We start from the raw sequence: 15,645 nt of genomic DNA on the forward strand, positions 1-15,645 counted from the left end.
AGCCTTTCCAAAGTGTAAACATTCTTTACCCATAAGCATTTCACTAAAATGTTTGAGATGACACTGGAGAAAAGTACTTCTTCAGCTCAGAGAAAGTTTCTTCTGTTTCTGATTCTTGTTACTCATTTCCTCTTCTCTGCTTTTCTCTTTCCACTATGCTTCTTAAATTAGCAGATGAAGCTGTTGCACAAAAAGCTCTATCTATAATTAGATAGGCACTTTGGAATCATGATGAAGAATGGGAATCTGAAGTCAAAGTAAGCACGCATGGAATTTAGCCTCATCATATTCTAGCTATGGCGACTGTAGGCAGGTTACTTCCACTCCTGTGTCTTGCATTTCTTGTTTGTTGTGAATATTAACTTACATATCTATGATTCTTAAAATGGCAAATGAGACCTGTAATAAGTACTTTTATAGTTATAGTATTTGGCACAGTGAAAGGGTATTCAATAGCAAAAGATATAAAGATATTTAACAATTTTTTTTTTAATTTTGTAAAGCAATTGTTTTTTCTTCATCAAAGCTGTACAGGGTTCCCATAGGCACTGGAGCATCCTCAATAGGTCAAAAATAGGAAGGAGCAACAAGGTACCAGAAAGCTGTAAACAAGCCCAGGAAACCTCAAATGTTCTGCTGTCTGTACGCACCCAACTCAAGGATGGCCGCACTAAGAAATGCAGGGCTGTAACCACACTGTGCCTTGCTGCTGGTTCTTCGGAGCCTGCCTCAGAGTTGCAAGTGTCTGTCCCAATCCACTGCAACCTAATGAATCACAGGGCTGAATGAAATAAGCCAACGATTCAACTATCAGTAGAACTCTTTCATTTGGCACAATGCGCCATGCTGTAACCCTCTATGTCTCTAATTGGGCATCAGAGTTGGTTTTTCCTCTAACTGAAATTCTCTTTCCATATTATTGCCCTTCTTATCTATTACTCAAATTTCACATCTCATTATGAGCACACTTCCTTTGTGAAGACTTTCTGACCCTATTAAGAATACTTTCATACAACCATCATCCTGTTTTAGCAATCTGTACTTCCTGATTAGAAAATTCATCGTGCTTTCCCACAATTACTTGATTTTTCTGACTCATTTGCTTGATTCTCATCACTTTCAGAGAAAGGACAGTGTTTGCCATGCTAAACGTTATCTCAGTCAATTAGGACAGTGCTGCATATAAAATAATAACAAGAGCTCACCAAATATCTGAAAAGATTAATTAAATGAGACCACAATGGACATGTGATATCTACCTTATCATCTACATTCACATTCATGATTCGTGAACTGCTTAACTACATTTATTTCAAAAAATTGATTTACCTAATGCCATATCTTATATTTAGCCTCTCTATTGTGCTTTTGAAACAAAAAGTCAATCATATTTTCCTTTGCCAGTAATCTTTCTGATACATTTTTATAACAGTAGTTTTTAACATACTCAATTTCATCAGAAGTGTTCTTTAACATTATTAAAGATGAGCTGAAGATTAGTAATTCTCACATTTCTTATAGAAAAACTGTTTGAAAGGACCATAGTTTTCTCTAGTGCAGAGACTTGTTTCCTTTTTTCTGCTTCCTACTAATTTTTAAAAGTTATGTGAATTATTCATATAATATTCATAAGATCTCACCAGCCTTTACCAGAAATCTACATTAACCTGGCCCTGACTTGGCTGTCACACTGCTTCCCAAGAGGAATCAAACAGAGGGTTATACACCAAAAAATAAAGGAATCAAATTATTACTTGACTTTGGGTCCCAAGCATTCTGTAGAGCACTAATGGTGTGAATGAGCTGACATGGAACATCTGGAACCCTCTCAGGCCTCATTTGCTCTATCCCAGCACTCAGAGCCAAAGTGAACACAATGATCATGTTCTCCTATCCATGGAAATATTAAAATGTAAAATTCCATTGAGGTGAGATGAGCCAGCACTTGAGAAAATGTATCTGGTGAGAGAACAGGAAGCAGTATCCCTATCCAGCATCTAGAATTTCCCACCCAGTCTTTCCTAAACTATAATGACAACTTTTGGCCCTGCTGTTATGTGATGACAAGATGGAGATGCAAGAAATAACAGAGGTGGGTAGAGAGGGAGAGTGTATCAGTCAGCACTTCCTAGAGCAACAGATTTAAAGGAAGATATATAAATATATATAAATTTACAAGATTGGTGTACAATGGCTGCCCAGAGTCAGGTGTGAAAGAATGGAAATGTCTGTCTGCCCGCTGGAGATCTGAAGGACCCAGTTGGAGACCTGGAGCTCTGTGTAGCGCCTGTGTAAGTCTGCATCGGGAACCCAAAGGGTCTGTGATAGAAGGCTAAAGGGTCGGTGTTGGAAGTCTGAAGTCAAGGTTCAAGGTGCAGGTGAAGACTGGAGCTCCTCTGAAGAAGTGGAGGCCAGGCCTCCTCCATCATTTCCCCTTTATACCATGTAGGCAACAAGCCACCCTAGGGCGAGTCTTCTGTTTTCAGTAAATCCCTTCAGTCACACTCAGAACTATGCAGATCCAATTTAGGCAGGTGTTTCTTACTGAAGTTGACACAGCCTGCTAACTATCACAGTAAGGAAGAGGTGGAGAATTAATGAAACAAGAAGGACTCATGGTAACACGCAGCCTTGGTCTGCTTGCCATAAGAGAGAGCTGTGACACTATTTCTCAGTCTCTGCTATGTTCTCCAACGTCACTTCACTGTGCTCCAAACAAGATGCAAAGTCTGTTTCTCTGTCCCATTGAATTTGAGTAGCCCTGCAAATACGTTGACCAATAGAACATGGTGAAGGTACCACTACTCCCATTCTAATGCTCTTACCAGGCTTAGCTCTCATCAGGCCTGGAGGTTCTTGCTTCGTAATCCCTTTTGCAATGCCTTTTGCACACTTTTGGAAGAATCCCTCACAACCTCATCAACATGTTTTAAAAAGATGAAGTCACATGGGAGGGGTTGGCTTCTGTCACCAGGCCCTGCTTAGCATTGGGGCAATGTCACCTGTCAATCATGATGGTGAATCCTCTCAGAGATGCAGTGAGTTTAGACTTCCTGTGACTTGAACTTCACCTAATATCCACCAGCAACTATGCGTGAATCCCAAGGGAGAAACTCTCAGCGAGTCCTGTCAAGGCATCATTATAAAAGATGATCATAAACTGTCATTTAAAAGCAGTATTCATGGTTATTGTGCACTGATGTATAACCAGAGCAAATGTGGCATCTAGGGGTGCGGTATTGTTGCAGTGCAAACTTAAAGTATCTCATGCAATGTTGGCTACTAGTCTATGAGCACATTCTTGAAGGGGCACAGAAGACTGTTCATGGAGCTGAAATGATAGTGAGGACATTATAATTGGATAAAAAATAGTTTGGTACATAGTGACAGGAAGTTCAATTAAATTTTTGTTTGTGGCAACATGAAAAAATGTACCTCAAAATTACAGCCATAGTGAAGGACATGTTCAGGCAACTGACTTTTTTTAGCGTTAGATGTTAATGTTGAGAAAGGAAAAGAACTTTTTTTAATTTGAGCCAACTCTAAGGGAACTTAGAAGTTTTGTTATCCTGCGTTTCATAACAGCACAGTTTCTTAAAGTGTGAAACAGACTCAGGTAGAACAGCAAATCTGAGGTCTGGCAGCAAAATGTGGCCTCAGGGTAAAATAAACATCAAGAGTCTGGATTTTAGACCCTTTCTTAAGACCTCAAAACTTCAAGGAGATACCTCACAACACTTGAACTAAGTAAAAATTTTTCTAAGAATTTTAAAGATATCGTGCTATTGGACAATAGCTTCATAGCCAGGCCAGAGAAGAAAGGCCATTGCTTGAGAAAACTGTACAATCGTGTTCTGTCTAATGAAATGAACGTTACTTTGATAACAAAAATGATATGGTATTGTGTCAACTTGTAATGAAAAGCACAGAAATAGTTCATTCTGAAAAGGGGCCTCTGAGCCTTCATACTTTCACAACAAATATAGGTCTTTTCATACAGAAATGCAAATTACCTCACAAGGCAGAGACATGGTCTATGAGTACCACTGCCAGGAGCAGGACTTGGCAAAAAAATACATGGAAAAAATGTTCAACATCACTGGAAATTCAAGAGATGCAAATTAAAACACCATGATTCCATCTCACTCCGGAAAGAATGGCTATCATCGAGAAATCAATCAATAACAAGTGCTGGAGGGGCTGGAGGGGGAAAAAGGAACTCTTCTCCACTATTAATAGGAGTGCAGAATGTTGAAACCACCGTGGAAATCAGTGTGGAGACTCCTCAAAAAACTAGAATTAGAGGTCCCAACTGTTTCTTCTGTGGGTCTCTTCCCAGAAGAATTAAAAACATCATACCACAGCAATAAATATGCAACCATGTTTAGATCAGTATAATATGTAATAGATAAATCTTGGAGACAACCCAAATGCCCAACCAACAAGGAATGAATAAAAAAGATATATTTTTTATATAATGGACTACCACTCAGCCATAAAGAAGGATAAGCTTTTTTTATTTTAAAGATAAAAGAATGAAAATATATTAACAAACACACATAAATTTACAAAGTAACACAAAAAGCAACACAAGCAATACAAAATCTCAGACAAGGTGATAGGAAATTAACAATGATTGTTGTATTATATATTGATATCTTCAAATTGGTTAGATAAACAAATAGAGGATAAACTTGAGACTTTTATAGGTCAGTGGATATAACTCAAGAACATACTTATAAGTGAAATAAATCAGACCAACATGTGTAAGTATTGTATTGTCTCACTAGTGTGAGAAATTGAATGAGTAAATAAGATCCAAAATGTACAGTAGATATTGTCAGTTGGGAAGAACCTATTCAAAAGAAAAAAGAAACTGGGATGGAGGAAAGGGGAAGGAAGGAAGGGAAAAATACACACAGACACACACACACACACACAGGATAGTTAAGATAGTCATACAGCTAGTTCATTGCAAAGAAAGGTTTGAGCTAATATTGTTTGGACAATATTTCATGCCTATATCTTCTACTCTGAATAACTGCTATGAAAATAGCAATATTCAATGTATTAGTTATTGTTTCTATTCAACTAGTCTGTTTTAAAACTCTTCTTCATTACTTTTATTTTTATTTACTTTCTTTCTCTCTTTAAAATAAAAAAGTGGTAACATGTACCATTCTCGGTTTCAAAACTGCTATGGCTTAGTGACTGTCAGGAAGCTCCTATTGTTTGTCTGTTCTTGAACTCAAGAGCATATTATGAACATTTTATGTATACAAATATTATCTGCTGTATGTAACTATGTATACAAATATTATCTATACAAGATACACATCACATCTTTTTAAAACAGAGTTTTATTTTGAGTCAGGGTCGTGCTATTAGCTCAAGCTGGCAATGAACTCACTATGTAGCCCAGCCTGGCCTGGAACTCTTGGTGATCCTCCTGTCTCAGCCTCCCAAGTACTGGCGTTACAGGTGTGTGCCATCACGCCTGGCTTAAAATAGAATTTTGATCAAGAGGCAGTATTTAAGGAGCATCTGAGAAGTCTACATGTGGAATTGTTTAGATTCTGCATTCATGGGTATAATGTCATAATAATAAGACTTTAGTGAAATTCAAGAAGATATGAGTATATTTTGCTTATTGAAGTGATTATGAATTGTTTTGTTAGGGGTGCAGACTGTAATTTGTTACATTTTTCAAAAGTAATCATAATAGGGGCTGGGGATTTAGCTCAGCGGCAAAAGCGCCTGCCTGGCAAGCGCAAGGTCATGAGTTCGGTTCCCGGTACCGGAGAAAAACAAAAAAAAAAGTAATCATAATAATATTTCCCATCCCATATGCAGTTCTGCAAGGTGATCTTCCCAGATCATATAAATGGTGAAGTTCATTTCTCCACACTTTTGAACATAGCTGCCTTGACCAATAGAAAATGACAGCAGAGATGCTATGTCAGTTCTAAGCACAGTTCCCAACTGTTCTGGAAGCTTCGACTTCTTTCCTTAATATATTCTTTAGACTCTTTTTAAACTCAGTTGCCATGCTGAGAAATCTTAGCTGTGTGAAGAGACCATGTGTAGTAGGTTACATGAAAAAAATCTGATTTCCAGCCAACAGATAGCATCAAATATCAGTGATGTGGAGGAGTCATTATGGACAACCAGCCCAGGCAGGGAAACCTGGCCTCAGCTGGTATCAGGTTCCAAACACAAAAAATTCTAATGGAGAACCAGCCAGTACCAATACAGCTGTGAAAAATGATAATTTCTAAGTGTTGTTTTATGCTAATTCAGATCATTTGCAATACAAAAGTAAAGACTAAATTGCAAGAAGAGGAGATATCGAGAATTGCAATGAATTTTAAGTCTTTTGGTAGTTTCTATCATTGGAAATAAAATTCCAAGATTTCGTGGGTTAAATCTTCATGTAATAATTCACATTCAATGATTATGACTACGTACCAAATTAAATATCAACTGTTTCTACAATGTATCTTACTTATTCTATAGAGCAACTCATGCGATTATTATCATTATATTTTTCCCTTTTTCTCTCTTTTATAGATAAGTAATTGAGGTTAGTGAAGTTACATATTTTAACCAGTGTCAAAGACTTGTTAGCTAGTCGCAGATCAGAGTTCTCTATCCAGACCTGTCTGACATCACAGCCTGTGCTTTTGCTGTTACATAACATGGCCTATGCTCAGAATGAGCATCGCCATCCTCCAATAAGCAGTAACGTTTCTGGTACTTGCAAGAGCACACAAGGAGGGCAAACAAGACTACTGAGTGACCTCCAGAAACAAACATTGGGGCTGGGGATTTAGCTCGGGACTGGGGATTTAGATCAGCAGCACAACGCCTGCCTGGAAAGCACAGGGCCGTGAGTTCGATTCCTGGTACTGGAAGAAAAACAAAACAAAAAAACAAAAAAAACAAATAGATCCAAACATTAAGTCTAGTGAGTTTTTCTTCTCTTATCTCTAGGAAATGTGATGACAAAATGACAGTTAACCCAGCCTCTTGAGGTATAAGATCATTGGGCAATAAGCAGTCCAAGTACGTCATTTTTTTCATTTCTAGTGACTCCTATGCACCAGGGCCTGCCCCCATGACACAGGTATAATGTGACTATGTTCAAGTCCCTCCTGGGGCTATTAACATATGCATCAGTCCTGTTGCATTCATACAGTCACAGGGTGAAGGGAGGTCTCGATTTCTAACTTTGTTGGCATATGTACCAGGTATTTGATTGTCATACATGTAAAAGTCAGTTAAGACCTGGAGATATAGTTCAGTGGCACAGCACCTGCTTGGCAAGCTTGAAATCATGAGTTGGCTTTCTGATTCCAAAAAAAAGGCAGTTAAGTCTGGTGAAGTGGGAAAAGGCGCAGTCTCTTCCATGATATCATGCTGACTTCACCCCTGTAGTTTCCAAATAGAGCAGGTTCTTTTTTTTAACATTTGTGAGTTGTGAATCAGAACCCATGTAGATACTCAGTCTTTCACAAATCATTGGTATTTATGTCCTGTAGGTAGAACTTAATAACTTTCCAGTTTTATTTAAATTCTCCTTATTTGCATATTTTTTTATTTATTACAGCATCATGGCATATAATCCTTTTAAGAAGTTTCTGGGAGTCTATGCTTACCTACATTTTTACACGTGAATACACTGAAACTCACGGTGGGTAGTAAGATGTCCCAGAACACACAACAGAGAAGTAACAAAGTGGGCAGTCTGCACATTTGGCTGTTTAGCATAAGCTCTAGTCCTTCAGGAGATACTCCATATCACACACTCCCAGAAAGAAAAGTATGCACCATGGAAAATAACTGTTGTAGTGAGCAAAATTATTGAGTTTAAAAATCTGCTTAGTAACTCATAAATCTACAGCACTAGTCTCTTTGAAGCTTAATTTATCATCTACAAACAGGCAAACACTTATGATGAATGCAAAGCATCTATAGACAACAATGCATGAAAACACAGGACATTGAAAAAAATATTAATTTCTTCTTCAAAATTTTGGTTCCTTTTTTGCCTATAGCTTTGTTCAGGCTTGACAGCTCTTATATTTAGCTTTGAAATTAATCTTTGACTCTTCCTTTTTCACTCAAATTGTCACTGAGTTAGGAGATAATACTCATTCTGTAAATTACCTATCATAATCCTCTAGGGTTTTAAAATTTTATATAGCTAAAAAATAGTTTCTTATTGACTGGTCAACTGTAATTGTTTCTTTGATTTTCCCTTTTGAAAAAAAAATTGCTTCCAAAATAAAATTTTGAAATTCTTAAGCTATACCTTCAATAAATAGCCATATGCAAGATTCCTTTTTCATATCCTCATGACCATGTATGTTCCACTGAAGCACAAGCAAGCTATCTTTTATTGCTGAGAATATTCTTTACCTTCTTAACCTATGTACTAATACTCACAGCCTGTAACTGATCTCCTTCATACATGACTACATGACACTTTGAAGTCAGAGCTCATTTGCCACTCCTTCCTATTCTTACAGAGTATTACCACATTCAAATAATGTTAAACTCTTCTTCTGCTATGCCCAGCTGTGCATTTATTAAAGCACAGTAAAGACTGCCTTGAATGAAAGTGGTTTGAATATAAATTTGTACGAGGCACAGAACAGCATAAATAGCTCTGCACTACTGTTTCCGAAGCTCCTCATATGTAGTGTAAATACAAATTTGTTAAATTGAAAATTATTTTTCCTCCATAGTTTTTAATCTATGCAATATATTTTCATTTTGAATTCAGTCTTCTTATTCTGGAAAGTTTCACTCTCAGGGCTGTACCCATGAAGGCTGGGCTGCATCAAGCATTTTCCATTGAAGGCCAGAAAACAGATTAAGATGTGACTTTGAGAAATAACACCAGTCAAACATAATTCTAAAACTGGGCAAACAAGATACTTTTGTTACTTTGGGGAGACTCTCCTTGCCAAGCCCAAAAATGATGAAATGTTGGTCTCTGCGAAGAGAGACTCATGCATCTTCAATTTTTAGGTGGAAAGTGGCCATATGTATGCATGAACTTAGTCATAATTTTCTAGTTACTACAGCACATAAAGCTTTGCCATTTTCCCTTTGGTTGGTTTATCTTTTTATCTATGTGAACAATATTTTCCTAAGTATATCTATATCCCAAGTCATAAATTAAGGCACATGTGCTTCTCCATAAAAATTCAATGGCATTTTAAAAATCTGAGACAATCCAAGAAATGGCAAAATTTCTGCCAAAGTAATAAATGACTAGAAGTTTAATCTTTGGCTGATTTAGTATGTAATTAATTTAACATTTGTCTATTATTTAATAATAATTAAGTTTCTGTGCAGATTTTTTTCTGAAGTTTATTCCATTTAAAATAAATTTCATTAACAAATGGGCAATTTACTCTAAAGGAGCCAAGCTATTTGGGTTCTGAATTGTAGTGGAAGTATGTCACAAACAGTGCATAACACTCAGCCAGAAATAAGCTAGATTTTAAAGTACAATCATTTTTGAAAACTATATCTGAACTACCATCTCTAAAATAAACTCACAGAAAGATGAAATTAAAATATAAATAAAAGCAGAGCAAATATCACTTTATAACACTGCATACCTTTAAGATGAGGGTTTTTTTAAATGTGCTCTTGTGTAATAGATTATTTATACTATCTACTGCATATGAATAAGCTTTCAAATTATTAACATAATTTAAAACATTTGCTAAAGGTATTTTTAAAGAGACTTGAGAAGCTGCCATAATTCTCCACCAGTTTGTGTCTGATTCTAGCACTATTTTTGGCCCACAATTAATAGTGAAATCTATTGAATCAGCTTCTCTAATTCATTGCAGTAGGTCTCCAATTTGTGCAGTTGCAGACTGAATAGAATTTGCTGAAGATTCAGTTATGGTGTCAGAATGATTTATTCTCCTCTTTTACATGAAATTCATATCTCTAATGTGAGAAAAACCTTTAAAATGAGAAAGGAATAAACTGTGGCCCTCTTAGTCAATGCCTAGAGTATTAACTGGACATTCGATGTTCTCTTCAAAATAGCAGGGCCAGCAAACCTCAAAACATTTTCTAACATTTCAAACCAAATTCAGTCAGCTCTTACTTAGAAAAGAGGGACTGACACTTCAGCAAAGTCAGCAATTAATAAATCCTCAAATACTTAATAAATTTGTAATTATAAATGATAGCTAATAGACATAGCACTTATGTAAAGAATGTGTTTAGTGTACTAAACCAAAGTTTTTGCATATATATTATATTTGTGAAAGATTTTAAAATGATAGATACCTTCCACATTTTTGCATGAAATTTTATAAAGCAAAACTTAGATTGCTATAGCATATTTGGTACTGCTCAGGAAAAACAGTTCAGCACTCTCATTTCGGACTTATTAGTGCCCAGAACTGAAAGAAAATAAATTTCTGTTGTTAAGCCCCCAAGTATGACATTTCATTATAGCAGCCAGCATTGACTAATAAAGTAACGTAACAAGTGAAAGAAAAGTTGAGGATGTTCCAGGTAGGTGAACTGTATCTAAAGTTATGTACTGTTATTGGAAAGCAGATATAGATCTAGTTAAAAGTCTGTTTCGTAAAATTGACACAAACCACCTTAAAAAGTTAAAAAATCATAATCTACATATTAAGAGCAGACATAAAAGGCAATAATGGAAATGTTTAATTAAAACCAGAAAAGGCAGACCAATGGGGAGAAGAATCAGAGAACAAGAGCAATGAATTAATGTTGTAATAGTCACTTTAAGTTTGAATAACCTAAAAATATCAACTGAAAAGCACAATTGTTAGAGTACATTTAAAATAAAAGAGAAAAAAAAAACTAAAAAGAATGCTAGCAACCAAAATGTTGTTAAATGTTCTTTTATCACCAGTCAAAAGAATGCTTTAATAGGTGTTTTAATTTCACATAAAGTATATTCAAAGAAGGATCGAAGGAAGAAAGATCATTAGGATAAAGAAGAATATTGCATAATCTTAATAGGGCAAATTCTCCAAACACAATATTAAATGATTATGAACCAGCAATCCAGTATCCATTAGAGCACATAAGCAAAAACTGATAGTACTAAAAAGAGGTATAAACAAAGCCCTTGTTACAGTCATAGACATCAACACTCCTCTTTCAGTAGCTGATAGATCCAGGGGTCAGAAAATCTGAATGTACGACTTGTAGCAATGAACTTGATCTAACTGCTGTCTGTAGAATACTCTACTCAACAGCAGTAGAGCACATAATCTTAGAAACCCACATTAAATGTCCATTAAGATAGATCAGGTCATAGAACACATCTGAATATTTTAAAGAGTAAGATTTACACAGGGTCTATTCTCTGTCTATAATGCAATGAGTGAAAACCAATAATACAAAGATAGATCAAGATATAAGAGAGCTGAAGAGAAGTGGCTTTTTGTGTGGGTCTGAGTTAGAGTAACAATGGAGAAACTATGTCCCAGGGAGGGAACATGAGGAAGACTCTGGGAACCAATAAGAAAGTGACCAAAAACATAACAGATGGAAAATTGGAAAGACAGCACCAAGAATGGTAGAGAGCAATTTGTAATTTTGGGCTCCAGTCCCTGGAGGGGGAAACAGGAATTTGCTAGCAGAAATTTACTGGGGCATGTAATCATCTCTCAATATTACCAACTGACCAGAAGTCCCACCTGCAAAAGAAATCTGCAGTCCATCCATGCGTTTAATCCAGTTAGAGGTTTGATCTGAGAGTGATTCCACTGGCACAGAAAGCTGGCCTTGCCGATGAAATCCATACATCACTCTGCAAACTCCCAGAGAGTTGTAACTTGGAGCCATCAAGAGAAGAGCTCTATTGATCATTAGGGACTAAACTCCTTTGAGGATTAGAAGGCACAAGGATCACAATTCAGTGTCCCTGTGGCTACCCTGCCACATTGACTGTGTGGGAAAAGATCAAAGCACACAACCTTGGCTCAAGCAGGCAAGAGCCCCTGAGAGGCTGGAGCAGCTGGGAGCACAGGCTGTGCTGGAGAGGGGAGTGGAGAGCACAGTGGTCCCTGATACAGCCCTCAGTGACTAAAAACCAGAGCTGAGTGCTTCAGAGAGGAAGGCAGTTTCAAGAGGTCAGAGCTGGAGCTGGTGGCGCACAAGCTGCATGCTAAGAGAAAAGATAAACAGAACCATGCAAATGTCCAAATAAAGCCAGGAAAGGCAGACAAATGGGTAAAGGATGCACCAAGCAACAAAGGCAATGAGCAAAACATCTACAAAGATTGTAAGGCACAGAGATGCTCTCTTCAGCACGGGACTTGGTGGTTTTACTGCCCTCTCCATCTTCTGAGGCTTCTCTGGGATAGACAGCATAGTCCTTTGACAGAATCCAGTGTGCTGCCTAGACACATCCAGGCTGACAATGCACTCAACAGACAGGGCTTGCATAATTCCAAAGTGGGTATACTAAATAGGCTGAATATGGGACTCTATGTCCAGGGCACACACAGAAGAACTCCAGAAAAAGTGAACAGCTTCCCTGCATGATCAAAAACCTCCAAGCTTGATGAACTAGAAAGTCTCCTCGAACAGTCTCAATCATGTGTCATAGCCCCAGGGTGCATAACCGGAGCCTCTGGAGACAAAATATTCCAGACAGACAGTTAACACTTCCTAACACCGCCTAGCGAGAAATGGGCAGTGCACGCTGTATATTGTCCTAACTGATACAAATTGAGAGAGAGCAAAACTGAGGCAGTGTCTCATTATCCACCCAAGACACCATGGATTCTAATATTACAGAGACACTTCTTCAAGCCAGGTTCTTCTGTTAGAAGTAACTTCTGTATTTCTGTGTGCTGTTTTTGTTTTTACTTTAGTTTTTGTTCTTTTTCTTTTTTCTTTTCCTTTGTGTTTTCTATATTTTGTTTCCTATAATTTTATTTTATTTTTTCATACTGTGGGGTTTTTTTTTTTTTTGGTTTTTTGTTTATTTGTTTTTTCTGGTAGCAGGAATCAAACTCACAACCTTGCGCTTTCCAGGCAGGTGCTGTGCCACTGAGCTAAATCCCCAGCCCCAACTAAATCCCCAGCCCCTGTTTAATATTGTTCTGTTTTACCTCTTTACTGGATTTTATCTCTCTCATCTCTTTTTTCCCCCCATTTTCCCTAGATTTTACATCTTGTTTCTCTCTTTTTCTTCTTTCTTTTTCTTTACTTCTATCTTTTTTGTTTTGTTATATTTTATTTTATTATTTTTAACTACTTAATGCACTGTATGTTACTTTTCCTCTTTTCCATTGTCATCTGTTGCTGGGGTTGTGATTTTGTTTAAATCACCTGGTATTTCTACATCTGATTAATTTACTAATCAGAGGGTTGTTACTATTGTTTGTTTTCTGCTTTCTGAATAGTATTGGGGATCAAACCTGGCACCCTGGACACATTGGGTGGTTGCTTTGCCACTGATATACACCCCTGGACCAGTTGAGAAGAGTGCATCTACCTCTAGCTATGACATCTTGCTATTCAAAGCTTGGTGAATACTTCAATTTAGGTAATAGGGGCAATAAAAGCTCCCAGCTGATGAAGTGGTACCAAGTAGGCACACTTAGATGTTGCTTAAAGTTCTGCTTCTGGGGGCTGGGGATTTAGCTCAGCGGCAAAGCGCCTGCCTGGCAAGCGCAAGGTCGTGAGTTCGGTTCCTGGTACCGGAGAAAAACCAAACCAAAAAAAAAAAAAAAAAAGTTCTGCTTCTGGTCATCTATTCCCATAGCAATAGCAGAGAGAAATGTCACAACTTTTCTAGACATCAAAGCAGTTAAAGACCTCATGATAGGTTACATTCATATCCTTTCAGAATGCACACTATAGGCAAAATTGGAACAGTAACTACAGAGGGTCCTACTGCTCAAAGCACACCTACCTTAACTACCAGAGAGCTCCCACCTTTGTGAGAGGGACAACTGGTCACTCATGCTCTGCCTCAGTATGGGCTGAGTCAGTCAATTCCCATTAATCACAAAGAAGCCACAGAGAAACTATACAATGATGTCCACTTGGAACTAAACTCAACACTACAATACAGAACAAGCCAATACCCCAGGACAGAGACACTTAGGCCCTGAGAAGGCCCCCATCTAAAAGTGTAACAGTTTTCCATCCCAAAAGATGTATAACTCTGAAAGTAGGAACATAAGAAATATGAAAAACAAGGCAACCTTACTCCTTCAAAAGTTAATTCCATAAAACTGACTCTAACGATTTGTAAATAGATGAAATACCAGACAAAGACTACAAAGAATGGTAATAAAAATGGTTAGTGAACTCAAAGAAGATACAAATAAACAAATGAGTTATGTAAAGAGAACAATGTGGACACCAAAGAATAATTTAATAAAAAGAGATTCTAAAAAGAACCAAAACCAAATGTTGCAAATGAAAAGCTCAATAAACCAAGGATAAAATTTATTTGAAATCTTCACCACCAACAGATCAAACAGATGAAATAATAGTAGGGCTCAAAGACAGGTTAACTAATTCAAGTATTCACTTAGTAAGAAATAAGAACCACAAAAATCCAAAACCAAAACCAGTAGAAGGAAAGAAAAGTAAAGATCAGACCTAGGATTAATGCAACAGAAACTAAGAGAATATAATTTATCAATGGAACAAGGGGTTCTTTTTCAAAAATATTAACAAAACCTTAGCCAAACTAACAAAAAAGAAAAAAGTGAGATGATCCAAATTAACAGAATTGAAAATGTAAAAGGAGTGATTACAACAGATACCACTGAATCCAGAGGAGAAATGAGGTCTATTTTGACAACTTATGCTTCAATGTACTGAAAAATTTAGAAGAAAGGATCAAATCAGTAGACACATATGACACACCAAAATTGAATAAAGAAGATATGAAAAACTCAAAGTGATAAATAAGAAGCAATGAGACTGAAGCATTAATAAAGAGTTTTCCAATAAAAAGGACCCCAGAACTATGTGGCATCACTAAATCACTAAATCACTAATCACTAAATTTTACCAGCCCTTCAAAGAAGTAGCACCACTACTCCTCAAACTATGAAATAGAAATGAAAGGGGCACTTCCTGCAAGAGTTCTGAGGTCAGGAAAGCTTCCACCAAGATTTCAGAATCCCTGGGAGACCAGGCAGTGTGCCCCTGAGAGAGCAGTGTGTGAAGCTATGAGTGTGAAACCAAAGGTGCAGTGGAGACGCCAGAAGTTTGGAAAAGCCAGGAATGTGGACTGTCTAAAGAAAGGAGCAAGGTGAGCCTAAGAGAGAAGCCGTGGGAGCTGTAACCACCAGAAGTGCCATAGCAGTGGAGTCACATAAGCCCTTTGGAGCTCTTTGAAAGTCTCCTCTGTGAAGGTAATAAGAACACTGACAAGAATATAAAAATCAACTTTCAGAACACTGGGAATTAATTAAAGGCTGTAACAACCTGGGGAGTGTTTATACAAGAAAAATGACTGAATGTTGATAAGATTAGCAAGATATGTTAGCATTCTAGCTTTGTTTCCTTTCTGTACCCCTCTCTGGCACTGTGGTAGGTCTAAAAAATGACATTTCATTAGTCACACTACCTGTGAAAACAGGTAATTTAGAG

This window comes from Chinchilla lanigera, unplaced genomic scaffold (genome assembly GCF_000276665.1).
Source record: "Chinchilla lanigera isolate Chin_1 unplaced genomic scaffold, ChiLan1.0 scaffold00008, whole genome shotgun sequence".
NCBI classification, from domain to species: Eukaryota; Metazoa; Chordata; class Mammalia; order Rodentia; family Chinchillidae; genus Chinchilla; species Chinchilla lanigera.